Genomic DNA, 19,598 nt, shown 5'->3' on the forward strand with positions numbered 1-19,598 from the left:
CTAACACGTAACACCTAGTCAGTCCATCTTAATGCCTACCTACTACCACCACTCCTATCCAAGCAAGTAAGAGGAGGACACTCAGAGAGACAACACCCACTCTCTGATCTAACAAAAAGGCCACTGCTGTGCTGCCTGCCAGCACAGCAGCAGCAGCGGAGCAGCACACTAAGCACAAGAGCAGCACACACAGAGAAGAAGCAGGAGGCGGAGCAGCAGAGCAGCAGACCTGCCGCTCTGCATGATGGGTGACGTGATGCCCAAAGGAACCACCGCCTCACTCAGTGCCTGCCACTGACTAGGCCCGACAGACAGAAGCCAGCCAACCTGCTCTGCTCTGCTCTGATGCTCCCCATGGATGATGCACACACACCCTACATCTGCATCCCAATGACCAGACCAGACCAGACCAAGTGCGCAGAGTCAGCACAGGCCAGCAGCCACCAGCCCAGCAACAACAACAGCTACTACTGCTACCACCACAACCAGTGTTGCCGCTACAATAACATTCCCAGTCCAGTCACGCGCGCCACAGCCTGAGCCTAGCACACAGCCAACAGCTGCTGCCAGCCAGTGCCTGGCAAGCCCAGCCAACATGAGGAGGAGAGAGCTAACAAGTAGACGGCGCACGCACATCACCAACCCATCACGACGGCGCAACTGCAAGGGGAGAGGGCACAATTACAGGCAGGAGGAGGAGGAGGAGGAGGAGGAGGCGGGCGAGGCAATCCTAGCACAGATTTGAAAGTTTAAAATCCACCAGGACATCTTCTAGAATCTAGACTTCTGTTTTTTCTACCACCAGCTGTAGTGTCTAGTTAGTCAGTGTGCTGTGCAGCTGAGCTGAGCTGAGCTGAGCTGCATGTGAGGAAGGGTGACTGTAGCTAGTTCTTTAGTTTCAGCAGACTGAGCATTGAGCATGGGCAGTGGCCTTGGGAAGCAACACAATTACACGACACTCACCTGCTGCTGCTGGTTCTAGAAGTTGCCTCTTCTCGTCTTCACCTCTTCGTGTGTGTGTGTGTGTGTGTGTGTGTGCAGTGAGTGCATGCCTTTTGCCTTGCTGGAAAGAAATGCTTCTCTGGTCCACCACCACATATCTGCTCAAGGACACAGAGGCCCAAGGCAGAGGTGGTGGCACCAGTGTGAGTGCATGTGTGCTGGTGGTGTTTGCCACCACAGGTGTTTTGTGTGTGTATGTGTGCGCTGCTAGCTAGGAGGGGGGAGGGAGGCAGGGAGGGAGGCTGGGAGGCAGGGGGGAGGAAAGGGGAGGGGGAGAGGGATGTAGAGGGGATTGAAGGGGGGAGGGTCCGGCTCAGAGTTGGTCAGCCACATATTTGTGCACACACGTGCTCACGTGTGTGCTTCGGTGGGAGAGACCAGACTCTCATCATCTGCCAGACCGGGGTTGGGGGCAGTTGAGGCGGTGGTGGGCTGGAAGGGAGGGAGGATGGAAGGTGGTGAAGAGGAAGGGGAGAGGATGAGAGGGGAAGGATGGAGGGAGTTGGAGGGGGGAGGAAAAAAACATGTAGACAGACACACACCACACTACACACAGAAAGCATCCACACACAGAGACAGTGCTAGGCATCCATTCACACAGACAGACAGACAGACACACAACAGGAAGAGACAGACTGAGCCTGCACCACACACACACACACACACAGACCCAATTCCCCCCCTGCACAGTTATCAATCAATATGTTGTGTTGGCAGCCAGTTCATTGCTATTCTGATGGTTTTGGGTTTTTTGCCATCAGCCAACATCAACAGTGACCACAATCAAGATGAACATAAGATGATAATAATTCATTCGTTTCATTTCAAAAAATCACCCAATCATTTTCTCCATGTAAACCAAGCCCCCCACACATGATTTCTGGTGACATTTTCAATAAAATCAATTCATTTGGCATTCATCATTTTGTTCTCCCTTTGTCACCTTTTTTTCTTTCTTTTGCATAATTTTGAGGCTTGATTTTGACATGGGGTTTTTAAAGAAAAAATTATTTACATGTTTATTTACATACAGTATTTACATATCTACACTGCATTTTTGAACGTATACCCGCCGCTGCCGCTAAGTCTAGTACTCCGTGGGCTGTGCTACTTTGGGGGGGTGTGCCGTGCCCACGCCAGGTCCCCAAATGCTGACAGGTGGATAGATAAAGGGCCTGTGCTGGTCAGCATTGGGTTTCTTTTTAGGTGGGCGTGGGCATTGTAAACATCTGGCCAGTCGCAGCACTACAACTACTACTACAACTGCATCTCTGTGTGGGCACACTACACGCTGCGACTGGCTGGCACGGCTCAGCATCTGTCACGTCAGCTCAGCTAGAGGTGGAAGGGGGGAGGGTAGGGATAAGCAGAGGTCGAGCCAGGCAGGTGACCAACCATGGGGCAACCCACGGTAATCACTCGCCCGTCTCAAACTCAAGCTTGGGGTAGCCCAACAAGGGGAGGTTCACCTTAAGGAAGACCAGCTGCTCCACCAGACCAGGGTCCAAGCGGGAGCGAGAGGGTGTCACCACGTCCCCGGCACGTGAAAACACCCGCTCGCTCTGGACACTGGTTGGGGGGCAGGAGAGGAGGCGCACAGCCACCACCGCCAGGTCCGGCCAGACTTGGCGGCGGCTCGCCCAGAACTGTGCGCAGTCCACGCCGTCTCCCTCCACAGGCTCCTCCAAGTACTGCGCAACGCATTGCTCAGCACTGGAGGGGGGCCTGGCAGGTCGAGCCTCCCGCATACCAGGCATGGCGCCATAGCAGAACCGCTGAAACCACTGGGCGGATCTCGAGTCGGTAGCAAATGGCTGCTGCGATGGCGCCGCCTGGGATGCCGCGCTGCTGGACTGGGAAGAGGGAGGGGAAGGGGAAGCTGACGCCGGCTGGCCGCCCATGCTGCTGCTGGGTGCGGGTTGGGCCGCGAGGGCTGCCCCCGCACCACTACCAACACCCTGGTCTCTGCGGGCCCTAGCGGCCTCCTCCTCCCTAACCTTCTCGACCAGGATGCCCTTCCACCTGGGCAAGTCGTCGGCACTCACGGCATTGCCCTTGAGGGCTGGGTGACAGAGACAAGCGAGGACATACTCCTCCCTGTCTCCCAGCACATCAACGAGCCGCTTGTCAACCCCAGACCTCAGCCTCCCAGCCAGAGCACGACCCTCTGGCGTGGTCAGAGAGATATGGAGTCCACCCATCAGCTTCTCGAGACCAACAGCTGTGGGCAGCGCCTGGCTCAAGGGAGTGGTGTCGCCACACAAGCCCTTCGTGGCAAGCTGGAAGGGCTCGAGTGCCGACACCGCCTCGGACATCTGCTTCCACTCTGCGTTCGAGAAGTCGCAGACATCCAAGGACTCGTCCCTCGCCAGGGCGACAAGGGCTCTCTCCTGCTCCAACAGGCGCTGGAACAGGAGGAAGGTGGAGTTCCACCGCGTCTCCACATCCGTAGGGATGAGATGGCGAGGAAGGCCAAGGTCATCCTGCTTCTGGCGAAGCAGTCTCCTGGACTTCTCGCTGCGGTGGAAGTGGGCGGCCAGCTTGCGGGACTTATCCACAAGCGTGGCCGTGGCAGCAACAGCACCTGCGATGGGGCGGGCCCCCTTCTCCTGGGACGCCCTCAGCTCCTTAAGGCCAAGGGCGTCCCTGACGGTCAGATGGAGCGTGTGTGCCATACACCGTATGTTCACACAGTCCATGACTGTCTCGACAGCGGCGGTAACGTTGGCTCCATTGTCGGTGACAATGAAGCCGCGGGAGAGGTGTGGACACCCGCCAATCCACTCCTCTATCTGGCGGTCGAGTACGGCCGCCACCTCCTCCGCGGTGTGCCTCGTGTCCATCGTCTCCACGTGCAGGACGGCCCACCTGTGCCGTAGTGCATCGGGAGCCGCGCCGGACCCGGAAGCATCGCCCGCGGAGGTCCCCTCACTCTCCGGTCCCCACCAGTGGGCAGTGAGGGCCAGGAAAGAAGCGTGCATCCCACTGACACTGGTCCAGAGGTCAGTCGTGAAATGCACGCTTGTCCCGGCCGGAGCTGCACGCAGCTCGGCCGACACGAGCTCCCTGCACCGGCGGTACAGGGAGGGGACCACGTTCCGGCTGAACGTCGTCCTTGAGGGGATGACGTATTCGGGAGCCAGGTATTGGAGAATACGGCGGAAGCCGTTGTTCTCGACCACCTGAAACGGCTGGTCATCGGTGGAAATCATCTCCCCTATGAGGCGGGTGAGGTGATGATGGTCCACGCGAACAATACGCTGGCTGCCCGAGGACTGCGTCCACCGCTGGACGGGCAGTGTAGCCTGCCTGCTGGCTGGCACACTGCCGCTGCCCGCCCTAGTGGCAGATGCACAAGGCGCACTAGCGCTGCCAGCCTGTCCCCTGAGACCTGGGTGGTGACGCTCTAGGTGTCTCCACATAGGCGTCGTACCCAGGTGCGCAGGGTCCCTTCCACGGCTGACAAGCATCCTGCAGTGGACACAGCGGGCGTGGAATGGGTCATCTTGAGGAACCTCAAAATGCACCCATGCACCACTGCCCTTGGCCTCCTGCGCCCTGGGCGCCGTCCTAGGCCGTTTCTCGCAGGGTGGCTGCAGTCCTAGGGGGGGGGCGGCCGCCGCTGCCTGCCCACTGCTGCCACCCAACCCGCCCCTTCCGCCCTCCACAGCGGAGGAAGGGCCCGGCTGAACTGGCATCGGAGAGGCAGGCCTCTCCTCCACCACCTCGCCAGACCGCTCCCCACCAGAGTGTCGGGCTTCACGAGGGGGGGCCCCACTGAGCGGCGAAAGGATAGGGGGAAGGGGCCCCAGAGGGAGGGAGAACCTGGCTGCATCGCTGCCAGCCGCACGGTCCTCACCGCCCTCTACCTGCTCTTCCAACTCCACAGTCTCCTCCACCTCAACAACTGGCGGTAGCTCAGCAGCACCTGGTGCCGCCGGCGAGGAGGGACCCGCCACAGCCCTAACAGTGCCTCTGCCTCTGCCGCGATTGGCGGCAGCAGGCGTGGGGAACTGAATCCTGCGCACCAAAGATGGGGCCGGAGCAAAGAATTCTCCAATGGGGAGAACTGGGGTGTCCTCAGGCTCCCCGCGTCCTCTCCCTCCCCGTGCCGCAGGCGCACCCCGCACCTGGCCTCTCCCACCTCTGCCTGCCAGCCTTGAGCGAGCCCTGCCCGCCACACGGCGCTCAGACATGCTGCTAGGTCAGAAGGAGGGAGACTTTAGGAGGAAGGCCAGACAGGGTCAAAAAAATAATTTGGAGGGGCTTAGGGGCCAAAAAAAAGGCAGCTGATTTGGAGGCGGCGGGGGGGAAGTTTGTTTTGAAAAAAGGAAGCCAATGGGGGGGAAAGGAAGACTTTTTGATATGGGGGGGGAAGCCAATCGAAGTGAGGGGGAGGGTGTCCTTTTTGAATTTGGGAGTCAACCACCAAGCCAATTGGGGAGATGGGTCTGGGAGGGTTTTTTTTTAGAAAAATAGGGGGTTAAAGGGTGGAACCCCGGTGTGGGAGGGTGGCACGGGCAGTTGGGTGGAGTAGTTGTGGTGTGGGTGGCAAGTTTTTAGCTTTTTTGGGGGGGGGAGTGGATGGGGGGAGGGCACAGCACCTACCGGGGGTGGGGGAGGGATGCAGTCAACGCTTGGGAACCTGCAGATCAAAGGAGGAAACCCTTATTTAGTGAACTGGAACACAAAGTGTGGGTTCTGGGGGGTGGTTCAAACTCAATGCAGCCTATTTAGTGACTCTAAATTGCACACAACCAAAACCAGAACCCAGTCACACCAACACAGAGGTTGAACCCACCCACTCTGTGACTCTGCCTGCCCAATGCCATGGCAAGCAAGCAGCAGCAAACACTTGATGGCAGCCTCATGGATTGAACATCATGATCATCATCATGCGTGTGTATTGGCCCAGCATGTAGTGGCAGCATCAGAGCCCAGCCAGGACCCCACTCAGACTGCCCCAGAGGCAAGGAAGCACTCTGGCATGGCATGGGCCCAGCATGTAGTGGCAGCATCAGAGCCCAGCCAGGACCCCACTCAGACTGCCCCAGAGGCAAGGAAGCACTCTGGCATGGCATGGGCCCAGCATGTAGTGGCAGCATCAGAGACCAGCCAGGACCCCACTCAGACTGCCCCAGAGGCAAGGAAGCACTCTGGCATGGCATGGGCCCAGCAGTGGCAGCATCGCATCAGAACCCTGGACCCCACTCAGACTGCCCCAGAGGCAAGGAAGCACTCTGGCATGGCATGGGCCCAGCAGTGGCAGCATCGCATCAGAACCCTGGACCCCACTCAGACTGCCCCAGAGGCAAGGAAGCACTCTGGAAGGCACCTGTTCAAAAACCACCTGCAAGACGCATGCAATGCAACGCAACACACAGCAGCAATTTCTTTACTGGGCATGGGCATGAAGACACAAGTTTTACAACAGTACATCTCCTCTCCAAGGTTCCCTCCCTCCTCCCCACACCCAAATGCATTTCAGAATAGGGGTGTCCCTATTTAAAACCGCCAGCTAGGGAGAGAAAGGGGCAACAAAAGGTGCACAATCGCACACGCACTAACCCCTCTTCTTCCGGTCCTTCTCCTGCCGCTCACTGCTGGTCACGGATTCGCCGCCGCCAGCCAGCCACCCTGGGCTGAGACACAGCAGGGCGGCCGCACGAGGCACACAGGCAACCGGGGTAGTTCAACAACGATGGAGGGGCAGAAGTGAGGAGACAACACTGTTTGTGTCGCTCAACTCACCCCCAAGCAGAGACAAAATCAACCAAAAACTATAAAAAGAAAAAAAAACCGATGGCAGCCGCCAGGTGGGTAGGCTACTGTGTGTGGCTGCAGCTGTGGGAGAGGAGGTGGAAAGTGAAGGGGAGCAGAGAGAGAAAAGACTAAGAGAGAGAGAAAAGAGAGGGGGGGCAGGGACAAAGAGAAAGAGAGGAGAGAGAGAGAAAAGAAAGAGAGAGAGAGGAGAAAGAGAGATGATAGAGAGAAAGAAGAGAGAGGAGAAGCGCAGCGCAGCAGGGAGGGGGGATTCAGGTGTGGGGGGAGGACACAGCAGTAGCAGCGGTCCAAAGAGAGGGTGTGTGTGGTTGGGGCTAGTGTGTGGCAGGGGGCCTGGGGTAAGTGGAGAGAGTCGGGGGCAAGGAGGAAAAGAGGTGGGGTGGGGGGAGCAGAGAGGGTGTGTGTGGTTGGGGCTAGTGTGTGGCAGGGGGCCTGGGGTAAGTGGAGAGAGTCGGGGGCAAGGAGGAAAAGAGGTGGGGTGGGGGGAGCAGAGAGGGTGTGTGTGGTTGGGGCTAGTGTGTGGCAGGGGGCCTGGGGTAAGTGGAGAGAGTCGGGGGCAAGGAGGAAAAGAGGTGGGGTGGGGGGAGCAGAGAGGGTGTGTGTGGTTGGGGGCTAGTGTGTGGCAGGGGGCCTGGGGTAAGTGGAGAGAGTCGGGGGCAAGGAGGAAAAGAGGTGGGGTGGGGGAGCAGAGAGGGTGTGTGTAGTTGGGGCTAGTGTGTGGCAGGGGGGCCTGGGGTGAGTGGAGAGAGTCGGGGGCAAGGAGGAAAAGAGGTGGGGTGGGGGGAGCAGAGAGGGTGTGTGTGGTTGGGGGCTAGTGTGTGGCAGGGGGCCTGGGGTAAGTGGAGAGAGTCGGGGGCAAGGAGGAAAAGAGGTGGGGTGGGGGAGCAGAGAGGGTGTGTGTGGTTGGGGCTAGTGTGTGGCAGGGGGCCTGGGGTGAGTGGAGAGAGTCGGGGGCAAGGAGGAAAAGAGGTGGGGTGGGGGGAGCAGAGAGGGTGTGTGTGGTTGGGGGCTAGTCTGTGGCAGGGGGCCTGGGGTAAAAAAAAAAAACAACACCTGGGAACAATGGGCAGAAAGTCTGGGGGGGGGGGGAGAGGAACCAACAACAACCAGCAGGGAGGAATGGGACACACACACAGCAAAACCAGAACCAAAAGAAGCTAATTGATTTCACACAAAAAACCAAAGTAACTAAGACAGGACTCAACAGGCAGCAGCAGCAGCACCAGGGAGGATGGGGAACAACACTCAGTCTGGGTGGGAGGGGGCAGGCAGGGCAGGAGTGGAGGAGGAGGTGGCAGTGGGGGGAGTGGGTTTCTGGAGGGGAGGGAGGGGGGAAGCTAGGAGCAGGACCACAGGGGAACAATCAAATTTGAATCCAAACAATCTATACACAAAGTAAAAAAAAGGAAACCAAAGGGCAGCCAGAAAGTCTCAGGGCGGGGGGGGGGGGGTTTACAACTACCAGGGGGAGGGACTGGGGGAGTGGGTGACACACACAGGGAGCAAAACCAAAACCAGAACCTAATTCCACAAAGAAATCCAAAGAATGCAAGGCTCAACAGGCAGCAGCACAGGAGGGAAACAATCTTATCTGGGTGGGAGGGAGGGAGGGAGGGGGGAAGCTAGGAGCAGGGCCAGAGGGGAACAAATTAACAATCAAAATCAGAACACAAGGAATCAAATTGCAGCAATAATATAAACTAAATCCTCAGAAACACAACTCAGACAGGCAGCCAGCAATAACAATAGCTATTAATTAAAAACCAAAATCAGCAAATATATAAATTTACACAGAAGCAATAATTGAATGCAACTCAAAAAGTGGAACAAAAGTCAGGCAAGGCACAAAAACAGGAAAGCAATGCAGAAGAGGGGGGTGGGGGGGGGGGAAGGAGGGAAAGCCAAAACTTTGGAAGAAGGGTTGAGAGAGAAAGGGTGAAGAGAACAGAAAACACACAACAGGAAAAGTTGGAAAAAGTTGAGGGGAAAGTATTAAAGAGGTTTGGACAGAGACAGACAGAGGGCAGATGGACAAGGTGGCACACAACAACACACACAGAGAGCAGAGAGACAGACACACACTAATGTGACACACAGTCAGCAGGGACTCACAGCAGACACCAGCAGCAAAAGAGCAAGCAAGGTCTCAGAGATGATCCCACAACTGCAGCCAAGAGAAGTTTCCAGAGAAGAGGCTTGGGTTTATATAGGTTTGAAATTCCCTCCTTTGGGAGCCCCCACCTTTGCACTCCCCCACGGCCAACAGGGTGCCAGCTCTCAACAGTGCAACAGCCAAGCAGCCTACCAGACCAAAGGACTCATTCTGGCCAATCAAAGGATCAATAGCGCAGCCAATACAATGCCTGAAAATAGCATCACAAAATGGATGCTAGGAGCAAAAGTTTCAGGAATGAGCCACAAAATGGAGGACACACTTCAAACTTTAAAGGGACACTCCAGAGACTCAATTGAACTCCCGAACCGGTTCGGGAAACCTGAGCCGGTTCGGAGCCGAACCGACTCGGATTCGGTCCGGATCGGTCCCAGAAGGGCCCGATTCGGTCCGGGATCGAACCGCCGGATCCGGACCGGTTCGGGACGAACCGATCCGGATCCGGACCGAACCGCACATCACTAATGGAAGGCTTTTGAATACTTTTCCAGTAGGAAAAAGGAGAGTTTCCCTGGGATTTCCACTCAAGCCCAGAGGAGGTTTTAAACTCTGTCGATAATTGTGTAGTGGTGGCAGCCTAGATCCTACCAAGATTATTGGAAAGTTTTGGGAGAAACCTTTGTATGGAAAGCATAGGAGGGATGATTCAGCATTTTCTTCTCCTCACATGGGCTTGCTCTGAGACAAAGGCTGGTATTCTGCAACACCATGAGATACATTTGTCACTGAAAGAGTTAATATCTTCCTGGAAAAATTTCTGCTCTGTTCTCCCTCATTTGTTATCTGTTGTTTGTTTGCTGCTTTTGGTTCTCAGCTTCTGTATTTAAGTGCCTTCAGCTGGAAAGCTAAATGGAGCACTGAGGATGGTGTATTATACCAAAATGTTTACGTTGTTTTGATTTAGATTATATATTTTGTGGAAAAATCCGTAAGTTGTTTTAATTTTTATGCATTAAAGAGGTCATTTGAAGTTTGTCTTTATACAAATATAAAGATATCTATAATCTTTAATTATCTGCATGGTCCTAATCTCTCTCTCTCATACACATATATATTCTCTCTCTCTCTCCCTCCGTCCCTCCCTCCCAGGATTGTCATGACAAAGATCTAAAATAGTTTAGGATTAGTGTAGGTATGCCAAGTTACACAACCAGCAGTGCAATTAATTAAGTACACTTGCTCAGAAGGCTTTGGACAGCTATACTGAGGCTTTGGTCTGGCTGACACAGGTTACAACCTAACAAAGGTGCATACTTTGAAATGAGTGTATGCTGCAAACTAACATACCGTACTCATTGCTAAACAACAAATCCAATTTTTACAAATAGTTTGTTGGCCCTTTGGGAATGCTTTTTGAATGGCAGTTTTGATTCTAGCATGGTAAGTTGACCCCTTGCATGTACTGTGTGATAGTGTTCTGTGTATCTGATGGGCAAGCCTACACCTTTTCATTCCTAGCTTTAGGAGGCTGCCATACCTCTCCAAACATGATGCCCTTAGGGTAGCAAAGTGATCTTCATAGCACCATGGTACAATATTGTTCAGAGGGTCTGGCGTTTAAACCAGAAACTTCATGCCTCAAAGCCTTTTTCAACCAAACAAGGGATTAGACATATGCAACATCAGTTTCTTGTAATGGGTAGAAAGTTTCAGTTCATCACGCTTCATAGAAATATTAGTAGCCGGCTGTCTGCCCTTTCTTCCTACTTATACAGTGCCTTCTGCCTGCTGAACTTCAAGATCTAGCTTTTCTTTTTTTCCCCTTCCCTAGGTTCCCCATTTCCCCAACTTTTCCATTCAATCTCCTGTTTAAAGCCCTCTGCTCCAATTTTGGCAACTCATTGCAAGGATCTTAGGATGGGGATACACCCTACCAGACTAGAGGTGGAGTGATACCCTTCTACCAACAGTTATGATTTTCGTGAGCCTTTCTCTGGCTCTGACAATAGGGAACAACATGGGGAACAATGGGGAACATGGTTTGAGGGCAACCCATGGCCCAGACACACTTTTCTCAGGTCCTTCTTTCTAAGATACTTATTCTGTGTAAATACTGTCTCCTCAAGATCTAAGTTTTGGAAGCTCTTAAGTAGCTTACATGCTTTAGTAACCTCTGTGTAGCACACATTTTACCCCCTAATGACTAATCCAACAACTCTCCCATAGTGAGCAATCTGATACAGTTGACTGCTTGCTTTGATAAAGTGCCTAATCTACATGCTGATGGATCAGACAGACTTAATCAACTACTGATGATTGAGGTTAAATAATAGATGACGTATCAGTTCAATTAAACTACTGCCTGTAGATGCTGGGTAGGGTGATTGATAGCTAGATCTTCCTTTTATCTTTTTTCTTTAATATACTTCAGGAGACTCATCTAACTGAATGATCTGTCCTGGAGACTTATTGGAATAAAAAGCTGGTTGCTGGAACTGTAATTAAAAACATTAACAATGTTTAAATTGCATAGGAAGTTAAAGACAATGACCATCATCCTTTATTCCTTCAATTAAAAGTGTATTGGCAGTCATTTTTTATAAAAGCAGCCTATGATCTGTAAAACTGTTAATCTTAAAGGGAACATTTTGCAGCACTCAGGCTGTATGTCTGGCAGGAGAACTGGAAAAGAATCATGGGACCACAACCCTTAGAGTGTGCACATGCATACGTGCATGCGCACACATGCACACACACTTGTAATAGCTTCATTACTTCAGGCACAGAAGGATTTGTTCAGATGATATATCCCACTGCCTCCTCCCAGCACTTGAAAAGGCATGCACATGTTTTAGTACTATCAGTGCACCATCCAACAACCACATAACTGCTTGGAGGAGGGTAATCAGAACTGCCTCTCACATGCGGTTTAAATCCTTCTTTAATATATGATGACACATTTCCCCATGTGATGAGTCTCCTGAACAGGGCACTAGGAGGGGTAGGTACAATGTGCATGGCCAAGCAGGTACATGAGGGAAATCTGCAAGTGGGGGAAAGGGAGCAACTACACTTCACTGTTGGTGTTCCCTAGCCCTTAGTATTCAGGGGCATATTTATTTTACATTTACATGTAAAATGCATGACCCTTCTGATGGAAATCTACAGCTATCCAGGCTAGTAGCCACTGATAGTCTGAAATAGAATTTGTATAATCCCTACTTTGATACTTAGGCAAAGCTTACTTCCAGCATCTAACTGGTGGGACCAAATTAGGGCTTGAGAGGACCCTAAAGGTATTGCAGTGCAGCAAACTACCACACGTGGCAGCAGTACACAGAATCCCAGGCTGAGTTCTGGCAGATCCTGACATCAAGCCACAAACCATGATTCCAGGGGAAGGTCCCAACTGCAGGGGAAATAGTTACAGTTTAGTACAATTAACATCAAACAGACAAGTTAATTATGATTCCAATAATCCCCATCTGTGTCAATATGAATAACTGTGCCTATTTTATTAACTGTAACTATAAGTTAGTGTGACTAACGTTCACACTAAAACTGCAGCCGCCTCCCAAATGACCACTGCCAGCGCGAAAAGGCCCAGAATGGGCTGAAAACAGCCCCAAACAGCCAGAAAACCACCTGAACAAGGCTGATTGGAGACCGGGGATAGGCTGGCAGGAGGAAGGGGAACCACCAGAGACTCCCCCACAGCCACAGCAGCACCCCCTGGAGGCAGTGAGTGTTTTAAAAATCCTGTTAGACCCCTTGGACCAGCTGGGAGGGTTCGGCTTGAGTTTGAGCCCAACCGGGTCTGGTTCAGCTCAAGGGCGAGCCGGGGATCAGCCCTCCAGCCGGCCAGGTTCACTGAAGAACCGGCTTGAAGTTGAGCCAGTTAGCACATTCCTAGTCTGATGAATCATCTCAACTTGCAGAATCAACAGTTCTTCAGTAAATTTCTTATTTGCACATAATAAAAATATTGGGGGAAAGACCTCATATTAATACAGTCAAAGAAACATATCTAGAAACTGATTTGTTTTGTGAATTGCATCTAGCTATTGATATTCAAACAATAACAAGGGTAACTCCAAGTTTAACCTAGAAAGTCTAATGAGGGAAGAAGGAGAAAGGACAGAACCATGGTGATTACTGCAGAACATTTCTGTCTTCAGAATGACTTATCAAGCTTATCTTCTACATACATAGTTAAGTTGCAATTGATTATACATCAGTTGGGGTGACATGGGGAATTATATGTATATATCAACGGGCAAGTCTTTGGATGATATGGAGTGATTGCTGCCTAATGTATGCTGCAATTACTCAAGGGCAGACAGCTTTGAAAAATGATCCCTCAAGCCACATGCATGGGAAGGTCACACTGAGCAATTATTTTGCTTTAGCATAACCTTTCCCTGGAATGTGATTACCTGCCAGTATAATATATATTGCTGCAAGCAGGTCGGTGCTTATGAATCCTATGGTGGAACCAATAGTGGAATGAAAGTTGAATGTCCCAAACATCCAAAAAGAAATAAGGCATGAGTAGTATGGGTAATGTAGGTGTTTGTATAGGAGGTCTTGATTTCTCTTTTACATGCATTAAAAAGCAGCTCTCTCTCATGCAGAAGTATGCAGCTCTTATTCACCATTCCATACAGGAATCTATTTGAATCCTAGGTGTACTTATTTCATGTACTCTGTCCCCATGAGCTGCATGGCGCCTATACATAGGCCACCTTCCACATAAACCAAACTGGAGGCAAACAAGCCTGAGGTTCGGTTTTGTGGTCATCTGAATGTGTGAAACCATGGTTTTGTTCCAAGAGTGACCCCAGGTTTCCCTTGCAAAACCATAATTTGAACTTTAGGTTTAGAGTGAATTTCACTGCTTGAACCTCAGGTTAGTTTAGTTAGTTTAGTTGTTTATTTACAATCTTAGTTGTTTATTTACATCAATATACATAGACTATACACAGTAAAGAGAGAAAACAAAAACGGAAACAAAATCTAAAATGTTTGAAGATGGCATCATTCTGCCACCATTGTAACCTGGGTATCGTGCTTTGGCTGCTCCCCAAACCATAGAGCAGATGGCTCAGACCAGCCCAGAAACATATCAGCTCTATGCCTGCCATGCTTCTCTCTAGCCACCTCTCTGATCAGTTGCCTCAGCCCCTGCCATCCCTGAATGCCTCCCTATGTTGCCTGGTAACAGGGACACCACGTTATCATATCCCAATGCATGGGGAATGTCATATCCCACATGGGAGGGGGCTCTTTCCACTGTGTCTTATGCACCCCCCTTTCCTATTTTGTGCACACAAAAAAGGGAAGGGATGGCAAGATGGGCATAGTGGGAGAGGTCTCTATGAAGTAAGGGCTGCAGACATTTTTGCACAAGCACATGGAGTTCTCAGGTACTGGGCAGCCTGGTTGTTCCCCAAGAAAGATCATACATGCCAAGGGGGTGATACCAGAAGTCTGGGTGAAAAGATAGCCCCTTGAATTCTCGAGTGGTGCTGCTCTATGTTTTGTACCAGTTTGGAGGGAAGGGGCCCCCGGGCCCTTCCTCTGGGGTACATGCATGCAATATCAACCATACCTCCTGAGAAGAACCATCTTGGTTACAACTAGATATTGGTTATATTAACCTGGCAAAAAAACCCATGTTTCTTGATAAAACCTCAGAGACCCTCCCAAGAACTACTCTCTCATGAAAGTGACAGGTCATGGAGGCATGCATGCAGGTGGGAGGGCTGCTGCTTCCAAGCCTGGTTGCTAGATCCCTGCAAGCCCCGGGGAAGGATATCCCAGCAACACCTTTCCTGGTGCCAGTGACTGGCAGGTATCAGGAATCAAAGTGCTCCCATGTTAGAGGGGCCCCCTATAGTTTGGTGGGCTACCTCATGAGTGTGGAGTCCAATGGACACTGGAAGCACATAAGAACATAAGAAAAGCCCTGCTGGATCAGGCCCAAGGCCTATCTAGTCCCCCATCCTATTTCATACAGTGGCCCACCAGTTGCCTCTGGGAAGCCCCACAGGCAAGAGCTGAGGGCATGGCCTCTCTCCTACTGTTGCTCTGCTGCAACTGGTATTTAGAGGCATCTTGCCTCTTAGGCTGGAGGTGGCCTATAGCCCCCAGATGCAGCCATTGATAGACCTGTCCTCCATGAATTTGTCTAAATCTCTATTAAAGCCATCCAAGCTGTTGGCTGTCACCACACCTTGCGGCAGAGAATTCCATTGGTTGAGTATGCATTGTGTGAAAAAGTACTTTCTTTTGTCAATCTTAAATTTCTTGGCAATCAGTTTCATGGGATAAACCCTGGTTCTAGTGTTATGTGAGAGGGAGAAAAGTTTCTCTTTATCCAGTTTCTCCACACCATGCATGTTTTTATAGGCCCTATCATGACTCCCCTCTGTTGTCTTTTTTCTAAACATCTTGGTTGCCCTCTTCTGCACCTTCCTCAGTTCTATAATTTCTGAGGTTTGGTGACCCGAACTATATACAATACTCCAAATGTGGCTGCACCATATGTGTGTATAAGGGCATTATAATATTGGTAGTTTTATTTTCAGTCTCCTTCCTAATGCTTCCAATCATGGAATTGGCCTTTTTCACAGCTGCTGCACATTGAGTTGACACTTTAAATGAGCTGTCCATCATGACCTCAAGACCTCTCTTCTGGTCAGTTACTGAAAGCACAGTCCCCATCAGTGTATATGGTGTATATGTGAAGTTGTTGGGTTTTGCCCCAACATGCATCATTTAACACTTGCCATTTGCCATTTTGCCATTTTGTTGCCCACTCTCCCAGTTTGGAGAGATTCCTTTGGAGCTCCTTATTTATTTATTTATTTATTTGATTTTTATACCGCCCTTCCGAAATGGCTCAGGGCGGTTTACAATTAAAACAGAAAACATTAAAAACAATTAAAACAGAGATACAAATATAAATACCAATTTAAAACAACTTAAAAAACAATTAAACTATCAAAACAATTAAAACCCTGAAAACCTTGCAATCTCTTTTGGATTTCACTACCCTAAATAGTTTGGTGTCATCTTCAAATTTGGCCACCTCATTGTTATCACAACTTCTAGATCACTTATGAACAAGTTAATGAGTACCAGTCCCAGTACAGATCCCTGGGGTGGTGGCGGCGGCACATCTTTGCATTTAGCGAACTGTCCATTTATTCCACACATGAATCTGTCCCCTTATCCCATGACTGCTAAGTATTCTAAAGAATCTTCAATGATTAACTTTGTTGAAAGCTTTTTCAAAATCCAGGAAAACTGTGTCAGCTGGGTCACCTTTATCAACACACTTGTTGATATTCTCAGAGAACTCCAAAAGGTTAGTGTGGCAAGATTTGACTTTGCAGAAGCCATGCTGGTTCTCCTTCAGCAAAGGCCTGTTCTTCTAATGCTTTCCATCAATTTTCCTGGAACAGACGTTAAGCTAACCCACCCGTAATTTCCCAGATCCCCCCTGGATCTCTTTTTAAAAATTGGTGTTACATTGGCTATTTTACAGTCCTCCAGGACAGAGCCTTATTGTATGGGTAAGTTATATCTCTACAGTGAAGCCAATGGACTGGACCTCTCATGAGAGGGCTAATCCCTGGCTAGCAAGCTGACACGTGTGTTGGCAGTTTTCTGGACTGCTTGGCTTGAGTCTACGAGTCCAAGAGCATCCTTTGTCACAATGGACAAAACCCCAGGATCCTTTGCCTGCCCTCATATACATAGTCCCTCCTAGGAAGTTGTCATGATCCTTTCCTGGAGTAACATAAAATTAGTGCCTCTCTGCATCCCCCAATGCCAGTACTTCTGCTTGCACAAGACTGCATGGCCACCGGGCCCTTTCAAGGGCTGTGGTGCAAGTGGTTTGATGAAGGGGTGTAAACGCCCTTTCCCTCCTGAGGGTGGCCAACCAGTGCCGAAAAGGCACAATCATGCTCAGCATGCCCCCTTGAAAATTGTGGCCAATGGTTTCAGCCCTAATGACGTACTGATGCAGTCTGGTGATGTAAGCACTATGGAGCTTGTTGGGATGCAGCCCCAGCAGACTAGGAAGATGGATGGGCTCCTCTGCCCAGAAACTGGAGGCTGCCATACAGTCATCTGTGGGACGATTCCCAGGTTTAAGAGTTAAGCTCGGGTTCGTCCAAAAGTGGCCATAGCTTCAAGGATCCCCTGTCTGTCTAAATTAGACCAGCAACATGGTCTATAACACAGTCAAATGGCAGGAAAGAATAATGTGTCACTCCTAAGCCTCTTTTTGAGGATCTGCTATCTCTCCTCCTACTTGTTCGCAAAACCGCATACACAGCTGATGCAAGCTCTGATTCAGGAAGAAGTTGATTTCCTGATATGCACTCACACAAATAACAATCAATAGCTTAACTGGGGATCCAGTAATGCCATTCAATTAAACACTGTTATCTATTGTTTCATAGACATTTTTATTAGGGTTGTAGGACTAAGTTTTTTAACTGGAAGATTAATCAACTAAAGCTTTATCCAATTAATTGGAGGGGATCAATTTTAATCAGCATGTCTGAAAGTTAGGAACATACTTCTTTGAAATTATTTTGCCTTTTGTATATTATGAAATAGGAATGAATAAAAATATATGATGACTTTTCTTTAGACTAACTTATATTTTTAGATTGTGAGCCCTTTTGGGACAGGAAATCATCTCATGTATGTATGTATGTATGTATGTATGTATTGTGTAAATTAGACTGGTAACATGGTATATAAGACAGCCAAATGGCATGAAAGAATAATGTGTCACCTATAAGCCTCTGTTAGCGGATCTGCTATCTCTCCTTTCATTTGTTCATTAAACCACAAATACGCATATACATGCAAACCACATACACAGCTGATTCAGGAAGAAGCTGATTTCCTGATAAGCATGTATTTATGTATTTTTATATGAGAACTTTTGTTGAAAAGCTTTGAGAACTTTTGTTGAAAAGTGGTATATAAATATTTATAGTAGTATTTTGAGTATTTTGTTTATCATTTCACATTTTCTTCAGAGTCTCAGAAAGGTGGAGGTTTGGATAAAGCACATATTATTTAATCAATTGAACAGCTAAAAAAAGGCAGGCGAATAACCTACTAAAAATCTTCAGTGGTTGACAGGCTTCCTTTTATTCCCAGGACCCTCTGTTCATTCCCTATTATTTTTGGAACATGCTTTTTCAAACAGATAGCAACCCACAAAATGTACAATAAGAAAAAGAAGACAATGAGGTAAAATGTCACCACCACCACCACCTCTGCCTGCTGTGCCACATCTTACCTCACAACCAATAGAACTCACAAACTGCCCTGTGAACAGGAAAAGGAGAACAACAAGCCATTGAGGCAACACAAAACACACACACAAACCAACAAAACATCAAAACCCCATGCCTTTTATTATTTATAATAATTTATTGCTTTTTATGTAGACTGCTCTGGGAGCCTTGCTGATTGAAGAATGGCGGGGAGATGCTTTAAATAAAATATATAAATAAACTCAAAGTGTGGTATACTAACTTCCTCGAGGATTCTTTTATGGAGGAATTACGGGAGGATTGGGATTTATGATTCTTAACTTGAACACAGTTCCCAGAACAATACAAAAACCAAAGCTATAGCTGTTTTTGGCTTTTTGTTTGTTTGTTTAATGCACACTTTTGCTCATGTTGATCTGGTAAACATCCCAGTGAGATGGGAGATTTCTGAAAATCACCATAAACAGTAGGGCTGAGGGAATGAATACTGAAAATGAATAATGTTTGTTTTCCTTCTTGAATAGTATTTATATTACAAAAGTATTTATTTACAAAATGCTCTGCTATCCACAACAGCAAATTCCTGCAAGCTAGTATCTAACTTACACCTCAGTATATCAAAGAAGGGAGACTCAGTAGTAACTGTATGAACAGAAGCAAACACTTCAGGCAATGATAAATAATACAAGTTCTCGGGGAATTGGGACTAACTGGTCAGATTCAGAAACATAAGCCCTTATTGTTTGTGTAAAAATGCCAACTTACTGGCTACTTGTCCCAAGTTCTTTATCACCTCTACGGACCAGCCACTAGAGGGCAACATCATACACTCTTACACACCACGTCTGGACATAGTGGCACATTGCTCTGTGTTGTATTGATCATGTCTAAATATTTTGGGGCAGCACTGAGAAATCCCCAAGTCCTATCCCTGACATATACCGAGTCTGGAACTTAGATCAAAACAGCGTAAGACTTGGGCTAGATTCTCAGGGGATCCCAACACCCCTGTCATATTTGGTTGTTTCAAGCCTAGTCAGGCACCTGGAGGGAATATCCTTAGGACATGTTGCTACGCTGAAATATGATCGGCAGCTCTAATTGGGTGTCTACAGAAAATATATTTTCCTTTTCTTAGAGTAGGTAAGAGAACATTGAGGGAAATCTTGAGAATTAATGGTAGTACAGCAGCAGATGTTGATTAAAACACAAATACTTCCTAGCAATGCTCAGATTCACTTGGCAACAATTGAAGCCTTTACTAATGAAGTCTTTACTACAAAAGCAGCAGCTTTCTGTAAGGTTTGGAAGAAATCCCATTGCTCCTTCTACTGAGATTTGCATTCAGGAGGTAACTCTCTGTCATCATCCATCACCTCATTACATTC

The sequence above is a fragment of the Hemicordylus capensis genome, chromosome 1, assembly GCF_027244095.1.
Source record: "Hemicordylus capensis ecotype Gifberg chromosome 1, rHemCap1.1.pri, whole genome shotgun sequence".
NCBI classification, from domain to species: Eukaryota; Metazoa; Chordata; class Lepidosauria; order Squamata; family Cordylidae; genus Hemicordylus; species Hemicordylus capensis.